Source organism: Mustelus asterias, unplaced genomic scaffold, assembly GCF_964213995.1.
Source record: "Mustelus asterias unplaced genomic scaffold, sMusAst1.hap1.1 HAP1_SCAFFOLD_4320, whole genome shotgun sequence".
NCBI classification, from domain to species: domain Eukaryota; kingdom Metazoa; phylum Chordata; class Chondrichthyes; order Carcharhiniformes; family Triakidae; genus Mustelus; species Mustelus asterias.
The window spans coordinates 1-19873 of record NW_027594265.1 but is presented as its reverse complement, the minus strand read 5'-3'; the positions used below and the strand labels follow the sequence as shown (position 1 = coordinate 19873).

At 60.2% G+C, this 19873-nt stretch overlaps 1 long non-coding RNA gene across 1 annotated transcript; it reads left to right on the top strand.

Moving 5' to 3' along the window:
• Positions 1 to 447: 447 nt before the first annotated feature.
• LOC144491050 (uncharacterized) lies at positions 448 to 13632 on the top strand. Its single transcript, XR_013497391.1, has 3 exons — positions 448 to 581; positions 3451 to 3587; positions 13516 to 13632. It is a non-coding gene; the product is annotated as an uncharacterized LOC144491050 (long non-coding RNA).
• Positions 13633 to 19873: the final 6241 nt, after the last annotated feature.

The following is a 19873-nucleotide window of genomic DNA, read 5'->3' as shown; positions in this document are numbered from 1 at the left end:
TCTCTCTCTCTCCCGCTCTCTCTCTCTCCCCGCTCTCTCTCTCTCCCCGCTCTCTCTCTCTCCCCGCTCTCTCTCTCTCCCGCTCTCTCTCTCTCCCCGCTCTCTCTCTCTCCCCGCTCTCTCTCTCTCCCCGCTCTCTCTCTCTCCCCGCTCTCTCTCTCTCCCCGCTCTCTCTCTCTCCCCGCTCTCTCTCTCTCCCCGCTCTCTCTCTCCCCGCTCTCTCTCTCCCCGCTCTCTCTCTCTCGCTGCCTGCCCGTGCGCGCTCTCTCTCTCTCTGCCTCCCTCCTCTCTGCGCCCCCCCACCCCCCCCTCCTCTGCCCTGCCGCCCCCGCTCCCCCCTGCCTGCGCCCCCCTCTCTCGAGCGCCCACTCCCTCTCCTCCCACTCAGACCCCTCCTGTCAGGCGGAGACGGACCTTGCCCTCACTCCCTCGCCTCTGTTCCCTCCAGGCCGGCGAGGTGGCCACTCTGACGGGTCACAGCGCTCCTGTCTCCGGCGCCGCCGCCGCCGACAGCAGCTCCTACTTCCTGACGGTCGCGGCTGATCAAACTGTGCGGCTGTGGGATCTTCCTCACCAGCAAGGTAAGACTGGGCCCCAAGCCTGGGTGAGGGGTGGGGGGGGATGGTGGGGCAGTGCGATGTTCAGAGATCAAACTCTCTCCCTTTAAATCCAACAACATTCAGGGCTTGATGGTGGCGAGTTACCTTTGTACCACACCCCAGTTTTTCTTTTAACCATTCATGGGACACGGGCATCGCTGGCTGTGAGCGTTTATTGCCCATCCCTCGTTGCTCCTTGGGTAGGTGGAGGCGAGCGGCCATCTTGAACTGAGTGGCTTGCTAGGCCGTTTCCGAGGGGCAGTCGTGAATGTAGCCCAGTCCATCGCGCAAACCGGCCTCCCATCCATTGACTCCGTCTACACTTCCCGCTGACTCGGGAAACCAGCCGGCATAATCAAGGACCCCGGACATTCTCTCTTCCACCTTCTTCCAGTGGGAGAAAGATACAAAAGTCTGAGGTCACGTACCGACCGACTCAAGAACAGCTTCTTCCCTGCTGCCCTCAGACTTTTAATCCAACCAGTAGCAGGGGCTGCCGGTCAAACCGGCAGAGGAGACTTACCAGGATGTTGCCTGGTAGCTTTTATTGGTAGAGGGATTGAGTTTCGGAGCCAGGAGGTCATGCTGCAACTGTACAAAACTCTGGTGTGGCCGCATTTGGAGTATTGCGTACAGTTCTGGTCGCCGCATTGTAGGAAGGATGTGGAAGTGTTGGAAAGGGTGCAGAGGAGATTTACCAGGATGTTGCCTGGTATGGTGGGAAAATCGTATGAGGAAAGGCTGAGGGGCTTGAGGTTGTTTTCGTTAGAGAGAAGGTGGTTAAGAGGTGACTTAATAGAGGCATACAAGATGATCAGAGGATTAGATAGGGTGGATAGTGAGAGCCTTTTTCCTCGGATGGTGATGGCTAACACGAGGGGACGTAGCTTTAAATTGAGGGGTGATAGATATCGGACAGATGTTAGAGGTAGGTTCTTTACTCAGAGAGTAGTAAGGGCGTGGAATGCCCTGCCTGCAACAGTAGTGGACTCGTCAACATTAAGAGCATTCAAATGGTTATTGAACATAGAACATAGAACAGAACAGTACAGCACAGAACAGGCCCTTCGGCCCACGATGTTGTGCCGAGCTTTATCTGAAACCAAGATCAAGCTATCCCACTCCCTATCATCCTGGTGTGCTCCATGTGCCTATCCAATAACCGCTTAAATGTTCCTAAAGTGTCTGACTCCACTATCACTGCAGGCAGTCCATTCCACATCCCAACCACTCTCTGCGTAAAGAACCTACCTCTGATATCCTTCCTATATCTCCCACCACGAACCCTATAGTTATGCCCCCTTGTAATAGCTCCATCCACCCGAGGAAATAGTCTTTGAACGTTCACTCTATCTATCCCCTTCATCATTTTATAAACCTCTACTAAGTCTCCCCTCAGCCTCCTCCGCTCCAGAGAGAACAGCCCTAGCTCCCTCAACCTTTCCTCATAAGACCTACCCTCCAAACCAGGCAGCATCCTGGTAAATCTCCTCTGCACTCTTTCCAGCGCTTCCACATCCTTCTTATAGTGAGGTGACCAGAACTGCACACAATATTCCAAATGTGGTCTCACCAAGGTCCTGTACAGTTGCAGCATAACCCCACGGCTCTTAAACTCCAACCCCCTGTTAATAAAAGCTAACACACTATAGGCCTTCTTCACAGCTCTATCCACTTGAGTGGCAACCTTTAGAGATCTGTGGATATGAACCCCAAGATCTCTCTGTTCTTCCACAGTCTTCAGAACCCTTCCTTTGACCCTGTAATCCACATTTAAATTAGTCCTACCAAAATGAATCACCTCACATTTATCAGGGTTAAACTCCATTTGCCATTTTTCAGCCCAGCTTTGCATCCTATCAATGTCTCTTTGCAGCCTACAACAGCCCTCCACCTCATCCACTACTCCACCAATCTTGGTGTCATCAGCAAATTTACTGATTCACCCTTCAGCCCCCTCCTCTAAGTCATTAATAAAAATCACAAAGAGCAGAGGACCAATTGGATAGACATATGGATGATACTGGAATAGTGTAGGTTAGAGGGGCTTTAGATTGGTTCCACTGGTCGGCGCAACATCGAGGGCCGAAGGGCCTGTACTGTGCTGTAATGTTCTATGTTCTAAACTTCCAGCAAGCAGTTTGAACCAAGCCAGATCTAAAAAGTCAGCTGCGATTAACCACAGAGGGCATCCCGAGGGAGATTCCAAGTCACTGTGTGGCAAAAGTTACCGGACTTCTATAGATCTTAATATCTATAAGGTGTTGTCCAAAGCTGTGCAGGTTAGGTTGATTGGCCATGCTAAAAAATTGCCCCTTAGTGTCCTGAGATGTGTCGGTTGGAGGGATTAGCGGGTAAATATGTAGGGATATGGGGGTAGGGCCTGGGTGGGATTGTGGTCGGTGCAGACTCGATGGGCCGAATGGCCTCTCTCTACACTGTAGGGTTTCTGTGATTGCTGAGCAGATTGGGGAAAGATTAGCTCTGAAGGTCGTTAAATTAAGATCGATTGGAACCGTTCGAAGTATTCGTACTGTGTGAAGCCATTGTCTTATTGAAATGTATTTCTATTTTAGTCTATTATTTTCCTTATTCCTTCATAAACATTTACATTGCTGTAAGATCATCGCAGGAAGTCAGGGACATTATTATTTCTGGATTTCGCGACCTCTCCTCATTCCGTACAAATTTGCAAACACAAAAGTGAGGGCAGCTGCCTCAAGTTTCCCTTCTGAGATTCGAACAGCTCGGCCTTGAGCGGCAGTCGTGCCCTCAACAGTTGTACCGCTGCTTAACTCTTCCTCCTCTGCCCCTTCCCCCCCCCCCCCCCCCCCCTGCTTGTCCTTCCCAGGTGTGGAACGTTCAGCGCGTCACCGAGGCGCAGTCACCGCCCTCTGCTGGTCACCCTCCGGTGAGTTCTTGGTGTCCGGCAGTCGGAGCGGAGAAGTCAAGGTGTGGCGGTACGGGGTGGCTTCACACACGGTCCAGGTGAGAATCTCCGATTTACGTTGGGAAAACATGATGTTCGGCTGTCTTAGCTACTCCCACCCCCGCCCGCCCGCCCGCCACCCCCCCCGGCATTCCTCCTCACCTTCCTTGTGGTGAGGATGATTCAATAAAATTCCGCTTCAGTGTAATCTGATCATTTGCAATAAATCTGGATTTGTGGTTTAGCCTGAAGCACATGTTTTGTCTGTCAGAGCAGTTGGGGAGGGTCCGGACCCTTTTCAGCTGTGTGGCAATTCACTTTTACCCCCCGCCCCCGCAAGCCTGATTTTGGACCACTTCAATTGAGGCCTATTTAAAACATATGAGCCCAATATGTTCTGGGGGACCCGGGTTCGAATCCCGCCCACGGCAGGTGATAGAATTTGAATTCAATTTTTAAATATCTGGAATTAAGAATCTACTGATGACGGTGAAACCTCATAGAAACCCTACAGTACAGAAAGAGGCCATTCGGCCCATCGAGTCTGCACCGACCACAATCCCAGCCAGGCCCTACCCCCATATCCCTACATATTTTACCCGCTAATCCCTCTAACCCACACATCTCAGGACACTAAGGGGCATTTTTTAGCACGGCCAATCAACCTAACCCGCACATCTTTGGACTGTGGGAGGAAACCGGAGCACCCGGAGGAAACCCACGCAGACACGAGGAGAATGTGCAGACTCCACACAGACAGTGACCCGAGCCGGGAATCGAACCCAGGTCCCTGGAGCTGTGAAGCAGCAGTGCTAACCACTGTGCTACCGTGCCGTCCCTTGTCGGAAAAACCCACCTGGTTCACTAGAAATCATAGAAACCCTACAGTGCAGAAGGAGGCCATTCGGCCCATCGAGTCTGCACCGACCACAATCCCACCCAGGCCCTACCCCCACATATTTACCCGCTAATCCCTCTAACCTATGCATCTCAGGACTCTAAGGGGCAATTTTTAACCTGGCCAATCAACCTAACCCGCACATCTTTGGACTGTGGGAGGAAACCGGAGCACCCGGAGGAAACCCACGCAGACACAAGGAGAATGTGCAAACTCCACACAGACAGTGACCCAAGCTGGGAATCGAACCCAGGTCCCTGGAGCTGTGAAGCAGCAGTGCTAACCACTGTGCTACCGTGCCGCCACTAATGTCCTTTAGGGAAAGATGTCCTTACCCGGTCTGACCTACACGTGACTCCAGAGCAATGTGGTTGACTCTCGATGGCCCTCCAAGGGGCAACTAGGGATGGGCAATAAATGCCGGGCCCAGCCAGCGACGCCCATGTCCCACGAATGAAAAATAAAAAAGAATCTAGTTTCCAATAATCCCGTGAAGGCGAGGAGACTTGGCGTCCTACAGGAAGGCGGCTGTCTCGTACCATTCCACTGAAGTACCCAGGTGAAGACTTCTGCCATGCCAAACCGCTTAGCACCCCGTGGCAGCGAGGCTTGGGCACTAAATGCTGGCCTTGCCGCTGAAGCAGTCTGTGTCCAAATGCAGTACGTCCTGGACAATATCCAGAACTGGCAAATGGCAAGTAACATTCGCACCACGCAAATGCCAGGCAATGAGCATCACCAATAAGAGAGAACGAACCATTGCCCCCTTGATATTCAATGGTGTTACCATCACTGAATCGCCCCCCCCTTTGTCAACATCGTGGGGGTTCCCATTGATCAGGAACTGAACCGGATCCAGCCGTGTAAATACTACCAGAGCAGGTCCGAGGCTGGGAATCCTGCGGAGAGGAACTCACCTCCTGACTCCCCCCCCCCCCCAAAGCCTGTCCCCCATCTCCAAGGCCCAAGTCAGGAGTGTGATGGAACACACTCCACTTGCCTGGATGAGTGCAGCTCCGACAACACTCCAGAAGTTCGACACCATCCAGGACAAAGCAGCCCCGCTTTGATGGGCTCCCCATCCACAAACACTCGCTCCCTCCACCACCCACGCACAGTGGCAGCAGTGTGTGTGTGTACCGTCTACAAGATGCACCGCAGCGACTCGCCGAGGCTCCTTCGACAGCACCTTCCAAACCCCGCCGCCTCTACCCTCTAGAAGGACGAGGGGGCAGCAGACACATGGGGAACACCCACCACCTGCAAGTTTCCCCCTCCGAGCCCCACTCACCATCCCGACTTGGGAATGTACCGGCCATTCCTTCACTGGGGCTGGAGTCCAAATCCCGGAACCCCCTCCCTAACGGTACTGTGGGTGTTACCCACACCACACGGGGACTGCGGCGGCTCCCCCACCATTCGGCCCATCAAGTCTGCAGCAACCACAATCCCACTCAGGTTCTATCCCAGTAACCCCACCTATTTACGCGAGCTCGTCCCCCTGACACGAACCATGGCCAATCCATCTAACCTGCACATCTTTGGACACTAAGGGACAATTTAGCATGGCCAATCCACCCAACCTGCACATCTTTGGACACTAAGGGACAATTTAGCATGGCCAATCCACCCAACCTGCACATCTTTGGACACTAAGGGACAATTTAGCATGGCCAATCCACCCAACCTGCACATCTTTGGACACTAAGGGACAATTTAGCATGGCCAATCCACCTAACCTGCACATCTTTGGACACTAAGGGACAATTTAGCATGGTCAATCCACCTAACCTGCACATCTTTGGACACTAAGGGACAATTTAGCATGGTCAATCCACCTAACCTGCACATCTTCGGACTGTGGGAAGAAACCGGAGCACCCGGAGGAAACCCACGCAGACACGAGGAGAATGTGCAAACTCCACACAGACAGCGACCCGAGCCGGGAATCGAACCCGGGTCCCTGGTACTGTGAGGCAGCAGCGCTAACCACTGTGCTACCGTGCTGCCCCAATGTCCTTTTTTAAGATGCCAGAGGTGGTGGGTTTTTGCGGGGGAACTGTGATCTGGAAGGTGCTGCCTGAAAACGCGGTGAATCCAGAATCTACAAGTAACCTCGGTCAACTGGGTGCATGATGGGAAATGAAATGTTGGCCCCGCTCTGGGGACAGGCTGGTGCAAATTGTACGAAATTTTCAATTGACTGAATCAACTCCACTGCACTGATAATTTGTGGATCGCCGGCAGTCTCTGACATCTCAATTCCTTTCTCACTGTTCTCTCTCTCTCTCTGGCTCACCCATTCCATCACCATCTCTCTGCCTCTCTCCGTCTCCCTCTCCCTTTCTCCATCTCTTTCCCTCACTCACTCCATCTCTCCCTCTCCCATTACATCTCTTCCTCGCTCTGTGTGTCTCTCTCTCGCTCCAATCCCTCTCCACCTCACTGTGTCTCTGACTCTCTCTCTCTCTTTCTCTCTCTCTCACACTTCCTCCATCTCCCTCTCTCTCTCTCTCGCTCCGTCTCTTACTCCCTCCCTCGCTTCGTCTCTCTCTCTCCCTGCCCTCCCTCCCCCCCCCTCCGTCTCGGCCCCCCACTCTCCATCTCGGGGGCCCCTCCCACCCCCTCCCTCTCGGCCCCTACCACCCCCTCCCTCTCGGCCCCTCCCACCCCCTCCCTCTCGGCCCCTCCCACCCCCTCCCTCTCGGCCCCTCCCACCCCCTCCCTCTCGGCCCCTCCCACCCCCTCCCTCTCGGCCCCTCCCACCCCCTCCCTCTCGGCCCCTCCCACCCCCTCCCTCTCGGCCCCTCCCACCCCCTCCCTCTCGGCCCCTCCCACCCCCTCCCTCTCGGCCCCTCCCACCCCCTCCCTCTCGGCCCCTCCCACCCCCTCCCTCTCGGCCCCTCCCACCCCCTCCCCCTCGGCCCCTCCCACCCCCTCCCCCTCGGCCCCTCCCACCCCCTCCCCCTCGGCCCCTCCCACCCCCTCCCCCTCGGCCCCTCCCACCCCCTCCCCCTCGGCCCCTCCCACCCCCTCCCCTCGGCCCCTCCCACCCCTCCCCCTCGGCCCCTCCCACCCCCTCCCCCTCGGCCCCTCCCACCCCCTCCCCCTCGGCCCCTCCCACCCCCTCCCCCTCGGCCCCTCCCACCCCCTCCCCCTCGGCCCCTCCCACCCCCTCCCCCTCGGCCCCTCCCACCCCCTCCCCCTCGGCCCCTCCCACCCCCTCCCCCTCGGCCCCTCCCACCCCCTCCCCCTCGGCCCCTCCCACCCCCTCCCCCTCGGCCCCTCCCACCCCCTCCCCCTCGGCCCCTCCCACCCCCTCCCCCTCGGCCCCTCCCACCCCCTCCCCCTCGGCCCCTCCCACCCCCTCCCCCTCGGCCCCTCCCACCCCCTCCCCCTCGGCCCCTCCCACCCCCTCTCCCCTCGGCCCCTCCCACCCCCTCCCCCTCGGCCCCTCCCACCCCCTCCCCCTCGGCCCCTCCCACCCCCTCCCCCTCGGCCCCTCCCACCCCCTCCCCCTCGGCCCCTCCCACCCCCTCCCCCTCGGCCCCTCCCACCCCCTCCCCCTCGGCCCCTCCCACCCCCTCCCCCTCGGCCCCTCCCACCCCCTCCCCCTCGGCCCCTCCCACCCCCTCCCCTCGGCCCCTCCACCCCCTCCCCTCGGCCCCTCCCACCCCCTCCCCCTCGGGCCCCTCCCACCCCCTCCCTCTCGGGCACCTCCCACCCCCTCCCCCTCGGGGCACCTCCCACCCCCTCCCCCTCGGGGCACCTCCCACCCGCTCCCCCTCGGAGCACCTCCCACCCCCTCCCACCCCCTCCCTCTCGGCCCCTACCACCCCCTCCCTCTCGGCCCCTCCCACCCCCTCCCTCTCGGCCCCTCCCACCCCCTCCCTCTCGGCCCCTCCCACCCCCTCCCTCTCGGCCCCTCCCACCCCCTCCCTCTCGGCCCCTCCCACCCCCTCCCTCTCGGCCCCTCCCACCCCCTCCCTCTCGGCCCCTCCCACCCCCTCCCTCTCGGCCCCTCCCACCCCCTCCCTCTCGGCCCCTCCCACCCCCTCCCTCTCGGCCCCTCCCACCCCCTCCCTCTCGGCCCCTCCCACCCCCTCCCTCTCGGCCCCTCCCACCCCCTCCCCCTCGGCCCCTCCCACCCCCTCCCCCTCGGCCCCTCCCACCCCCTCCCCCTCGGCCCCTCCCACCCCCTCCCCCTCGGCCCCTCCCACCCCCTCCCCCTCGGCCCCTCCCACCCCCTCCCCCTCGGCCCCTCCCACCCCCTCCCCCTCGGCCCCTCCCACCCCCTCCCCCTCGGCCCCTCCCACCCCCTCCCCCTCGGCCCCTCCCACCCCCTCCCCCTCGGCCCCTCCCACCCCCTCCCCCTCGGCCCCTCCCACCCCCTCCCCCTCGGCCCCTCCCACCCCCTCCCCCTCGGCCCCTCCCACCCCCTCCCCCTCGGCCCCTCCCACCCCCTCCCCCTCGGCCCCTCCCACCCCCTCCCCCTCGGCCCCTCCCACCCCCTCCCCCTCGGCCCCTCCCACCCCCTCCCCCTCGGCCCCTCCCACCCCCTCCCCCTCGGCCCCTCCCACCCCCTCCCCCTCGGCCCCTCCCACCCCCTCCCCCTCGGCCCCTCCCACCCCCTCCCCCTCGGCCCCTCCCACCCCCTCCCCCTCGGCCCCTCCCACCCCCTCCCCCTCGGCCCCTCCCACCCCCTCCCCCTCGGCCCCTCCCACCCCCTCCCCCTCGGCCCCTCCCACCCCCTCCCCCTCGGCCCCTCCCACCCCCTCCCCCTCGGCCCCTCCCACCCCCTCCCCCTCGGCCCCTCCCACCCCCTCCCCCTCGGGCCCCTCCCACCCCCTCCCCCTCGGGCACCTCCCACCCCCTCCCCCTCGGGCACCTCCCACCCCCTCCCCCTCGGGGCACCTCCCACCCGCTCCCCCTCGGAGCACCTCCCACCCCCTCCCACCCCCTCCCCCTCGGACCCCCGCCCACCCCCTCCCCCTCGGGCCCCCGCCCACCCCCTCCCCCTCGGACCCCCGCCCACCCCCTCCCCCTCGGGCCCCCGCCCACCCCCTCCCCCTCGGACCCCCGCCCACCCCCTCCCCCTCGGACCCCCGCCCACCCCCTCCCCCTCGGACCCCCGCCCACCCCCTCCCCCTCGGACCCCCGCCCACCCCCTCCCCCTCGGACCCCCGCCCACCCCCTCCCCCTCGGACCCCCGCCCACCCCCTCCCCCTCGGACCCCCGCCCACCCCCTCCCCCTCGGACCCCCGCCCACCCCCTCCCCCTCGGACCCCCGCCCACCACCTCCCCCTCGGACCCCCGCCCACCCCCTCCCCCTCGGACCCCCGCCCACCCCCTCCCCCTCGGACCCCCGCCCACCCCCTCCCCCTCGGACCCCCGCCCACCCCCTCCCCCTCGGACCCCCGCCCACCCCCTCCCCCTCGGACCCCCGCCCACCCCCTCCCCCTCGGACCCCCGCCCACCCCCTCCCCCTCGGACCCCCGCCCACACCCTCCCCCTCGGACCCCCGCCCACCCCCTCCCCCTCGGACCCCCGCCCACCCCCTCCCCCTCGGACCCCCGCCCACCCCCTCCCCCTCGGACCCCCGCCCACCCCCTCCCCCTCGGACCCCCGCCCACCCCCTCCCCCTCGGACCCCCGCCCACCCCCTCCCCCTCGGACCCCCGCCCACCCCCTCCCCCTCGGACCCCCGCCCACCCCCTCCCCCTCGGACCCCCGCCCACCCCCTCCCCCTCGGACCCCCGCCCACCCCCTCCCCCTCGGACCCCCGCCCACCCCCTCCCCCTCGGACCCCCGCCCACCCCCTCCCCCTCGGACCCCCGCCCACCCCCTCCCCCTCGGACCCCCGCCCACCCCCTCCCCCTCGGACCCCCGCCCACCCCCTCCCCCTCGGACCCCCGCCCACCCCCTCCCCCTCGGACCCCCGCCCACCCCCTCCCCCTCGGACCCCCGCCCACCCCCTCCCCCTCGGACCCCCGCCCACCCCCTCCCTCTCGGACCCCCGCCCACCCCCTCCCCCTCGGACCCCCGCCCACCCCCTCCCCCTCGGACCCCCGCCCACCCCCTCCTCCCTCGGACCCCCGCCCACCCCCTCCCCCTCGGACCCCCGCCCACCCCCTCCCCCTCGGACCCCCGCCCACCCCCTCCCCCTCGGACCCCCGCCCACCCCCTCCCCCTCGGACCCCCGCCCACCCCCTCCCCCTCGGACCCCCGCCCACCCCCTCCCCCTCGGACCCCCGCCCACCCCCTCCCCCTCGGACCCCCGCCCACCCCCTCCCCCTCGGACCCCCGCCCACCCCCTCCCCCTCGGACCCCCGCCCACCCCCTCCCCCTCGGACCCCCGCCCACCCCCTCCCCCTCGGACCCCCGCCCACCCCCTCCCCCTCGGACCCCCGCCCACCCCCTCCCCCTCGGACCCCCGCCCACCCCCTCCCCCTCGGACCCCGCCCACCCCCTCCCCCTCGGACCCCCGCCCACCCCCTCCCCCTCGGACCCCCGCCCACCCCCTCCCCCTCGGACCCACGCCCACCCCCTCCCCCTCGGACCCACGCCCACCCCCTCCCCCTCGGACCCCCGCCCACCCCCTCCCCCTCGGGCCCCCGCCCACCCCCTCCCCCTCGGGCCCCCGCCCACCCCCTCCCCCTCGGGCCCCCGCCCACCCCCTCCCCCTCGGGCCCCCGCCCACCCCCTCCCCCTCGGGCCCCCGCCCACCCCCTCCCCCTCGGGCCCCCGCCCACCCCCTCCCCCTCGGGCCCCCGCCCACCCCCTCCCCCTCGGGCCCCCGCCCACCCCCTCCCCCTCGGGCCCCCGCCCACCCCCTCCCCCTCGGGCCCCCGCCCACCCCCTCCCCCTCGGGCCCCCGCCCACCCCCTCCCCCTCGGGCCCCCGCCCACCCCCTCCCCCTCGGGCCCCCCCCACCCCCTCCCCCTCGGGGCCCCCCCACCCCCTCCCCCTCGGGCCACCCCCACCCCCTCCCCCTCGGGCCCCTCCCACCCCCTCGGGCCCCTCCCACCCCCTCCCCCTCGGGCCCCTCCCACCCCCTCCCCCTCGGGCCCCTCCCACCTCCTCCCCCTCGGGCCCCTCCCCCTCCCACCCCCTCCCACCCCCTCCCACCCCCTCCCACCCCCGCCCACCCCCGCCCACCCCCGCCCTCTCGGGCCCCGCCCACCCCCTCCCCCTCGGGCCCCCGCCCACCCCCTCCCCCTCGGGCCCCCGCCCACCCCCTCCCCCTCGGGCCCCCGCCCACCCCCTCCCCCTCGGGGCCCCGCCCACCCCCTCCCCCTCGGGGCCCCTCCCACTCCCTCCCCCTCGGGGCCCCTCCCACCCCCTCCCCCTCGGGGCCCCTCCCACCCCCTCCCCCTCGGGGCCCCTCCCACCCCCTCCCCCTCGGGCCCCTCCCACCCCCTCCCCCTCGGGCCCCTCCCACCCCCTCCCCCTCGGGCCCCTCCCACCCCCTCCCCCTCGGGCCCCTCCCACCCCCTCCCCCTCGGGCCCCCCCCACCCCCTCCCCCTCGGGGCCCCCCCACCCCCTCCCCCTCGGGCCCCCCCCACCCCCTCCCCCTCGGGCCCCTCCCACCTCCTCCCCCTCGGGCCCCTCCCACCCCCTCCCCCTCGGGCCCCTCCCACCCCCTCCCCCTCGGGCCCCTCCCACCCCCTCCCCCTCGGGCCCCTCCCACCCCCTCCCCCTCGGGCCCCTCCCACCCCCTCCCCCTCGGGCCCCTCCCACCCCCTCCCCCTCGGGCCCCTCCCACCCCCTCCCCCTCGGGCCCCTCCCACCCCCTCCCCCTCGGGCCCCTCCCACCCCCTCCCCCTCGGGCCCCTCTCACCTCCTCCCCCTCGGGCCCCTCCCCCTCCCACCCCCTCCCACCCCCTCCCACCCCCTCCCACCCCCGCCCACCCCCGCCCACCCCCGCCCACCCCCTCCCCCTCGGGCCCCCGCCCACCCCCTCCCTCTCGGGCCCCGCCCACCCCCTCCCCCTCGGGCCCCCGCCCACCCCCTCCCCCTCGGGCCCCCGCCCACCCCCTCCCCCTCGGGCCCCCGCCCACCCCCTCCCCCTCGGGCCCCCGCCCACCCCCTCCCCCTCGGGGCCCCGCCCACCCCCTCCCCCTGGGGGCCCCTCCCACCCCCTCCCCCTCGGGGCCCCTCCCACCCCCTCCCCCTCGGGCCCCTCCCACCCCCTCCCCCTCGGGCCCCTCCCACCCCCTCCCCCTCGGGCCCCTCCCACCCCCTCCCACTCGGGCCCCCCCGGCCCCTCCCCCCCACCCTCTCGGGCCCCTCCCACCCCCTCCCTCTCGGGCCCCTCCCACCCCCTCCCTCTCTCTTGAAGTCGGTAAAAATACCTCTTGAGGCTGGTCTGAGTCAAAATAGAGTAAGGCTTTATTCTCACAAGCTTATGGGAGAACCTGACCCCTTGAAAGCGCGAAGCCAAAGTTCTCCCTGAACACAAGAAGCGTGGACCTTTATACATCAGGGTTCCCAATACAAGTCATGAAGCAAAGTCCAGTTAACAGTCCTTGATCGTAAATGATAGTTCCTTTAACAGCTTCTGATACGCTCTGGTTTATGGTTAGAGTGTATCTGGTATCCTTGGGTCATAAAGCACAATTCTCCTGGTAGTTGTTGTCAAGATGCAACCTCTGGTCCCCCTGCTCTTCCCGCGGCCTTTCCTTTGAAGTGACTGTGTGCGATTGCAGCTGTCCCAGTGGGAGTCCTCCTTCAAACGGCCATTCTCACACTCTACCATTTGGTAGCTGCTTCCTTTGTTTAAATCATAGACAAGCCTACGGGAAAGAAAGACTTACCACCCAACATTTACATTTAACTGTCTGTTTTATCAGAATGATATAAACAAGCGCGGGAACCATGAACAAATGGCTTATACTACTACCAGGAGCAATATAAACAAAGGGGAGACTAGCCATAAGGAAGGGTTATGTTTGTGATACATTCCAGGTACAAAGTTCAACCTTTTAGGTACAAAATACATTGAGTACAAAAAAAAATTAACCCTTTCCCTTCTTCACTCTCCTCTCTCTCTCTGCCCCTCTCTCTCACTCCATTTTTCTCTCCGACAGGCACACAACAACCAGATCAGCACCGTCGTCTTTCTCTCTGACTGTGAGTTTGCAGTGGGATCATTTGATCACAGGGTCTCCATCTGGATTCTCCGCCCCCAGCATGATGCTGTACGGTAAGAGGTATCCGCACATTGTGGGGTCGGGGGGAGGGGAACGGAAGCGCCAGTGAGTAAGGATGGGGGTGTTAGCATAGACTCGTAGAATCCTGATAGTGCAGAAGGAGGCCATTCGGCCCATTCGAAGGCACATGGCATGCTTGCCTTTATAGGACGGGGTATAGAGTATAAAAGCTGGAGTCTGATGATGCAGCTGTACAGAACGCTGGTTAGGCCACATTTGGAGTACTGCGTCCAGTTCTGGTCGCCGCACTACCAGAAGGACGGGGAGGCGTTCGAGAGAGTGCAGAGAAGGTTTACCAGGATGTTGCCTGGTATGGAGGGTCTTAGCTATGAGGAGAGATTGGGTAGACTGGGGTTGTTCTCCCTGGAAAGACGGAGAATGAGGGGAGATCTAATAGAGGTGTACAAGATTATGAAGGGGATAGATAGGGTGAACGGTGGGAAGCTTTTTCCCAAGTCGGTGGTGACGTTCACGAGGGGTCACGGGCTCAAGGTGAGAGGGGCGAGGTATGACCCAGATATCAGAGGGACGTTTTTTACACAGAGGGTGGTGGGGGCCTGGAATGCGCTGCCAAGTAGGGTGGTGGAGGCAGGCACGCTGACATCGTTTAAGACTTACCTGGATAGTCACATGAGCAGCCTGGGAATGGAGGGATACAAACGATTGGTCTAGTTGGACCAAGGAGCGGCACAGGCTTGGAGGGCCGAAGGGCCTGTTTCCTGTGTTGTACTGTTCTTTGTTCTATCGAGTCTGCACTGACCACAATCCCACCCAATCCTATCCCCATAACCCCATGTATTTACCCTAGCTAATCCCCCTGACACTAAGGGGCAATTCAGCACGGCCAACGAACCTAACCCGAACATCTTTGGACTGTGGGAGGAAACCGGAGCACCCGGAGGAAACCCACGCAGACACGGGGAGAACGTGCAAACTCCACACACACAGTGGTCCGAGGTGGGAATCGAACCCGGGTCCCTGGCTCAGTGAGGCAGCCGTGCCAACTACTGTAATACCTAAAACCTCATCCACACAGGAGACTTATGAACGTAGGAAATAGGAGCAGGTGGAGGCCATTCGGCCCACTGAGCCTTCTCCGCCATTCGTTATGATCACGGCTGATCATCAAATTCAATATCCTGATTTCCCCCATCCCCCCCCCCCCCATATCCCTCGATCCCTTTCGCCCCAAGAGTTATTTCCAATTTCGTCTTGAAATCTTACAATAGAGTCATAGAGGTTTACAGCATGGAAACAGGCCCTTCGGCCCAACTTGTCCATGCCGTCCTTTTTTTTTAAACCCCTAAGCTAATCCCAATTGCCCGCATTTGGCCCATATCCCTCTATACCCATCTTACCCATGTAACTATCTAAATGCTTTTAAAAGACAAAATTGTACCCGCCTCTACTACTACCTCTGGCAGCTTGTTCCAGACACTCACCACCCTCTGTGTGAAAAAATTGCCCCTCTGGACACTTTTGTATCTCTCCTCTCTCGCCTTAAACCTATGCCCTCTAGTTTTAGACTCCCCGACCTTTGGGAAAAGATATTGACTATCTTGCTGATCTGTGCCCCTCATTATTTTATAGAGCTCTATAAGGTCACCCCTCAGCCTCCTACGCTCCAGAGAAAAAAAAGTCCCAGTCTATTCAGCCTCTCCTTATAACTCAAACCATCAAGTCCCGGTAGCATCCTAGTAAATCTTTCCTGCACTCTTTCTAGTTTAATAATATCCTTTCTATAATAGGGCGGCCAGAACTGTGCACAGTATTCCAAGTGTGGCCTTACCAATGTCTTGTACAACTTCAACAAGACGTCCCAACTCCTGTATTCAATGTTCTGACCAATGAAACTAAGCATGCCGAATGCCTTCTTCACCACTCTGTCCACCTGTGACTCCACTTTCAAGGAGTTATGAACCTGTATCCCTAGATCTCTTTGTTCTGTAACTCTCCCCAATGCCCTACCATTCACTGAGTAAGTCCTGCCCTGGTTCAATCTACCAAAATGCATCACCTCGTATTTGTCTAAATTAAACTCCATCTGCCATTCGTCAGCCCACTGGCCCAATTGATCAAGATCCCGTTGCAATCGGAGATAACTTTCTTCACTGTCCACTATGCCACCAATCTTGGTGTCATCTGCAAACATACTAACCACGCCTCCTAAATTCTCATCCAAATCATTAATATAAATGACAAATAACAGTGGGCCCAGCACCGATCCCTGAGGCACACCGCTGGTCACAGGCCTCCAGTTTGAAAAACAACCCTCTACAACCACCCTCTGGCTTCTGTCAAGAAGCCAATTTTGTATCCATTTAGATACCTCACCCTGGATCCTGAGAGATTTAACCTTATGCAACAATCTACCATGCGGTAACTTGTCAAAGGCCTTGCTAAAGTCCATGTAGACAACATCAACTGCACTGCCCTCATCTACCTTCTTGGTTACCTCTTCAAAAAACTCAATCAAATTTGTGAGACATGATTTTCCACTCACAAAGCCATGCTGACTGTCCCTAATCAGTCCTTGCATCTCTAAATGCCTGTAGATCCTGTCTCTCAAAATACCTTCCAACAACTTACCCACCACAGATGTGAGGCTCACTGGCCTGTAGTTCCCAGGCTTTTCCCTGCAGCCCTTTTTAAACAAAGGTACAACATTTGCCACCCTCCAATCTTTAGGCACCTCGCCCGTGACTATCGATGATTCAAATATCTCGGCTAGGGGACTCGCAATTTCCTCCCTAGCCTCTCACAATGTCCTGGGATACACTTCATCAGGTCCCGGGGATTTATCTACCTTGATGCGCTTTAAGACTTCCAGCACCTCCTTCTCTGTAATATGTACACTCCTCAAGACATCACTATTTAGTTCCCCAAGTTCCCTAACATCCACGCTTTTCTCAACAGTGAATACCGGTGAGAAATATTCATTTAGGATCTCACCCATCTCTTGTGGATCTGCACATAGATGACCTTGTTGATCCTTAAGAGGCCCTACTCTCTCCCTTGTTACTCTTTTGCCCTTTATGTATTTGTAGAAGCTCTTTGGATTCTCCTTTGCCTTATCTGCCAAAGCAATCTCGTGTCCCCTTTTTGCCTTCCTGATTTCTCTCTTAACTCTACTCCTACACCCTCTATACTCTTCAAGGGATCCACTTGATCCCAGCTGCCTATGCATGTCATGTGCCTCCTCCTTCTTGACCAGGGCCTCAATATCCCGAGTCATGCAGGATTCCCTACTTCTGCCAGCCTTGCCCTTCACTCTAAGAGGAATGTGTTTACCCTGAGCCCTGATTAACTCACTTTTGAAAGCGTGCCACTTACCAGACGTCCCTTTGCCTTCCCACAGACTTCCCCAATTAACTGTTGAAAGTTCCTGCCTGATACCAACAAAATTGGCCTTGCCCCAATTTAGAATATTAACTTTTGGGCCAGACCTATCATTCTCCGTAGCTATCTTAAAACTAATGGAATTATGGTCACTGGTCCCAAAGTGATCCCTCACTCACACTTCTGTCACCTGCCCTTCCTTATTTCCCAAGAGGAGGTGAAGTTTTGCCCCCTCTCTAGTCGGGCCATCCACATACTGAATGAGAAATTCCTCCTGAACACACTCAACAAATTTCTCTCCATCCAACCCTCTAATACTATGGCTGTCCCAGTCAATGTTGGGAATGTTAAAATCCCCGACTATTACCACCCTATTTTTCTTGGAGCTATCTGTAATCTCCTTACGTATTTGCTTCTCAATTTCCCGCTGACTATTTGGGGGCTTATAGTACAACCCTATCAAAGTGATTTCCCCCTTCTTGTTTCTCAGTTCTAACCATATAGACTCAGTGGCCGAACCCTCGGATATTTCCCCTCTCAGTACGGCCGTGATGTTTTCCCGAATCAAAAGTGCAACTCCCCCTCCTCTCTTACCTCCTGTTCTATCTTTCCTGTAGCATCTGTACCCTGGAACATTGAGCTGCCAGTCCTGTCCCTCCCTTAGCCATGTTTCAGTCATTGCTATAATATTCCAGTCCCACGTACCCATCCATGCCCTGAGTTCACCTGCCTTGCCCATCAGGCCTCTTGCATTGAAATAAATGCAGTTTAATCTGGACTTCCTTTGCTCTCTGTCTTGCTTTTGCCTGATCTGTCTGGTACTCGGATTACTGACACTGCGTTTACTATTTAATGTGCTCTCTCTAACTTCTGTGCTGTCCTCAACCTTCTCTTCTGTCTCCCTACTGCTTTGTATCCCACCCCCCTGCCAAACTAGTTTAAACCCTCCCGAGTGGCTCGAGCAAATCTCCCCGCCAGGATGTTAGTCCCCGTCCAGTTCAGGTGTAACCCGTCCCTCTTGAACAGATCAGCCCTTCCCCAGAAAAGATCCCAATGATCCAAAAATCTAAATCCTGCCCCCTGCACCAGCTCTCAACCCGGGCGGCACGGTAGCACAGTAGGTTAGCACTGCTGCTTCACAGCTCCAGGGACCTGGGTTCGATTCCCGGCTCGGGTCACTGTCTGTGTGGAGTTTGCACATTCTCCTCGTGTCTGCGTGGGTTTCCTCCAGGTGCTCTGGTTTCCTCCCACAGTCCAAAGATGTGCGGGTTAGGTTGATTGGCCAAGGTTAAAAATTGCTCCTTAGAGTCCTGAGATGCGTAGGTTAGAGGGATTAGCGGGTAAAATATGCGGGGGTAGGGCCTGGGTGGGATTGTGGTCGGTGCAGACTCGATGGGCCGAATGCACTGCACTGTAGGGTTTCTATGATAACCCACGCATTAATCTCCCTGATCTTCCTATTCTCCACCCGCACATGGCACTGGTAGTAGTGCCCTTATACAGATAAATGGATAAAAGAATCTCAACTCGCCCCTCCCTTGCTTGTGGTCCTCCCGACGACTTTTTTTTTTGTTTTAATTCCAATTCAATCAAATCAAGTCCAATTCAGAGTCTCAACAAGTTGAGACATTCCCGATCCAAGCTGACAAGACGGGGCTCTCACCTCCTGTCTTGGGCTTGGTCTACATGATCCAAGCTGATTGGAGTAGGCATATAGCCCCTCCTCCAAGGCTTCACCTTAGCCAAAAGGCCGAGATGCCGCTTTTAAAAGTTGCTTCAAATGAAGCTAAAATGTAACCTAATGACTTCAACCGAGCGCAGCACGATGCCAAGAGGAGGAGGTATGGAGGGAAACACTGAGGTAGTCTTGAGGGATTAGCTGTCCCTTCACAACAGCTCCTCCACAAACCACCTTCTGGTCGCAGTGACTGCCCCCTATGCAAATGTCACCTGCAACCGCCAATCACCTTCGCCGCTCTGCTGCCCTCACCCGGGACCTGTTTTGGCCTCGGCTACTTTCTGTGGGAGTGAATTCCACACATTCACCGCCCTCTGGGTGAAGAAATTTCTCCTCGCCTCAGTCCTAAAGGTTTTACCCCCTCATCCTCAAACTGTGACCCCCCTAGTTCTGGACTCCCCCGCCATCGGGAACATTCTTTCTGAATTTGTCTAATCAAACAAAGAACAAAGAACAATACAGCACAGGAACAGGCCCTTCGGCCCTCCAAGCCGCGTCGCTCCCCGGTCCAGGATTGAATCCAGGATCCCCGCCCAATTTTCCAGCCTATCTACATCCTAATATCCTATCCACCGAGCTGTCCCTCACAGCTACGATGCTTTGTTCATCACAACCTATTAACTCACCCCCACCCCCCCATTCCAGACCATGTGATCTCCAGGGAGAGGCGAAAACCCAGAGTGAAAACCCCAAGGGCCAATATGGGGAAAAAGAAATCTGGAAATTCCTCTCTCTGACCCCCTGAGGCGATTGAAATGAGTCCAGGAGATCACAATCCTGTTTTATAAGTTTCTATCAGATCCCCTCTCACTCTTCTAAACGCCAGTGAATATAACCCTAACCGACTTAGTCTCTCCTCATATGACAGACATCATAGAAACCCTACAGGGCAGAAGGAGGCCATTTGGCCCATCGGGTCTGCACCGACCACAATCCCACCCAGGCCCTACCCCCACATATTTTACCCGCTAATCCCTCTAACTTACACATCCCAGGACTCTAAGGGGCAATTTTTTTAACCTGGCCAATGCACCCTAACCCGCACATCTTTGGACTGTGGGAGGAAACCGGAGCACCCGGAGGAAACCCACGTAGACACGAGGAGAATGTGCAAACTCCACACAGACAGTGACCCGAGCCGGGAATCGAACCCGGGAC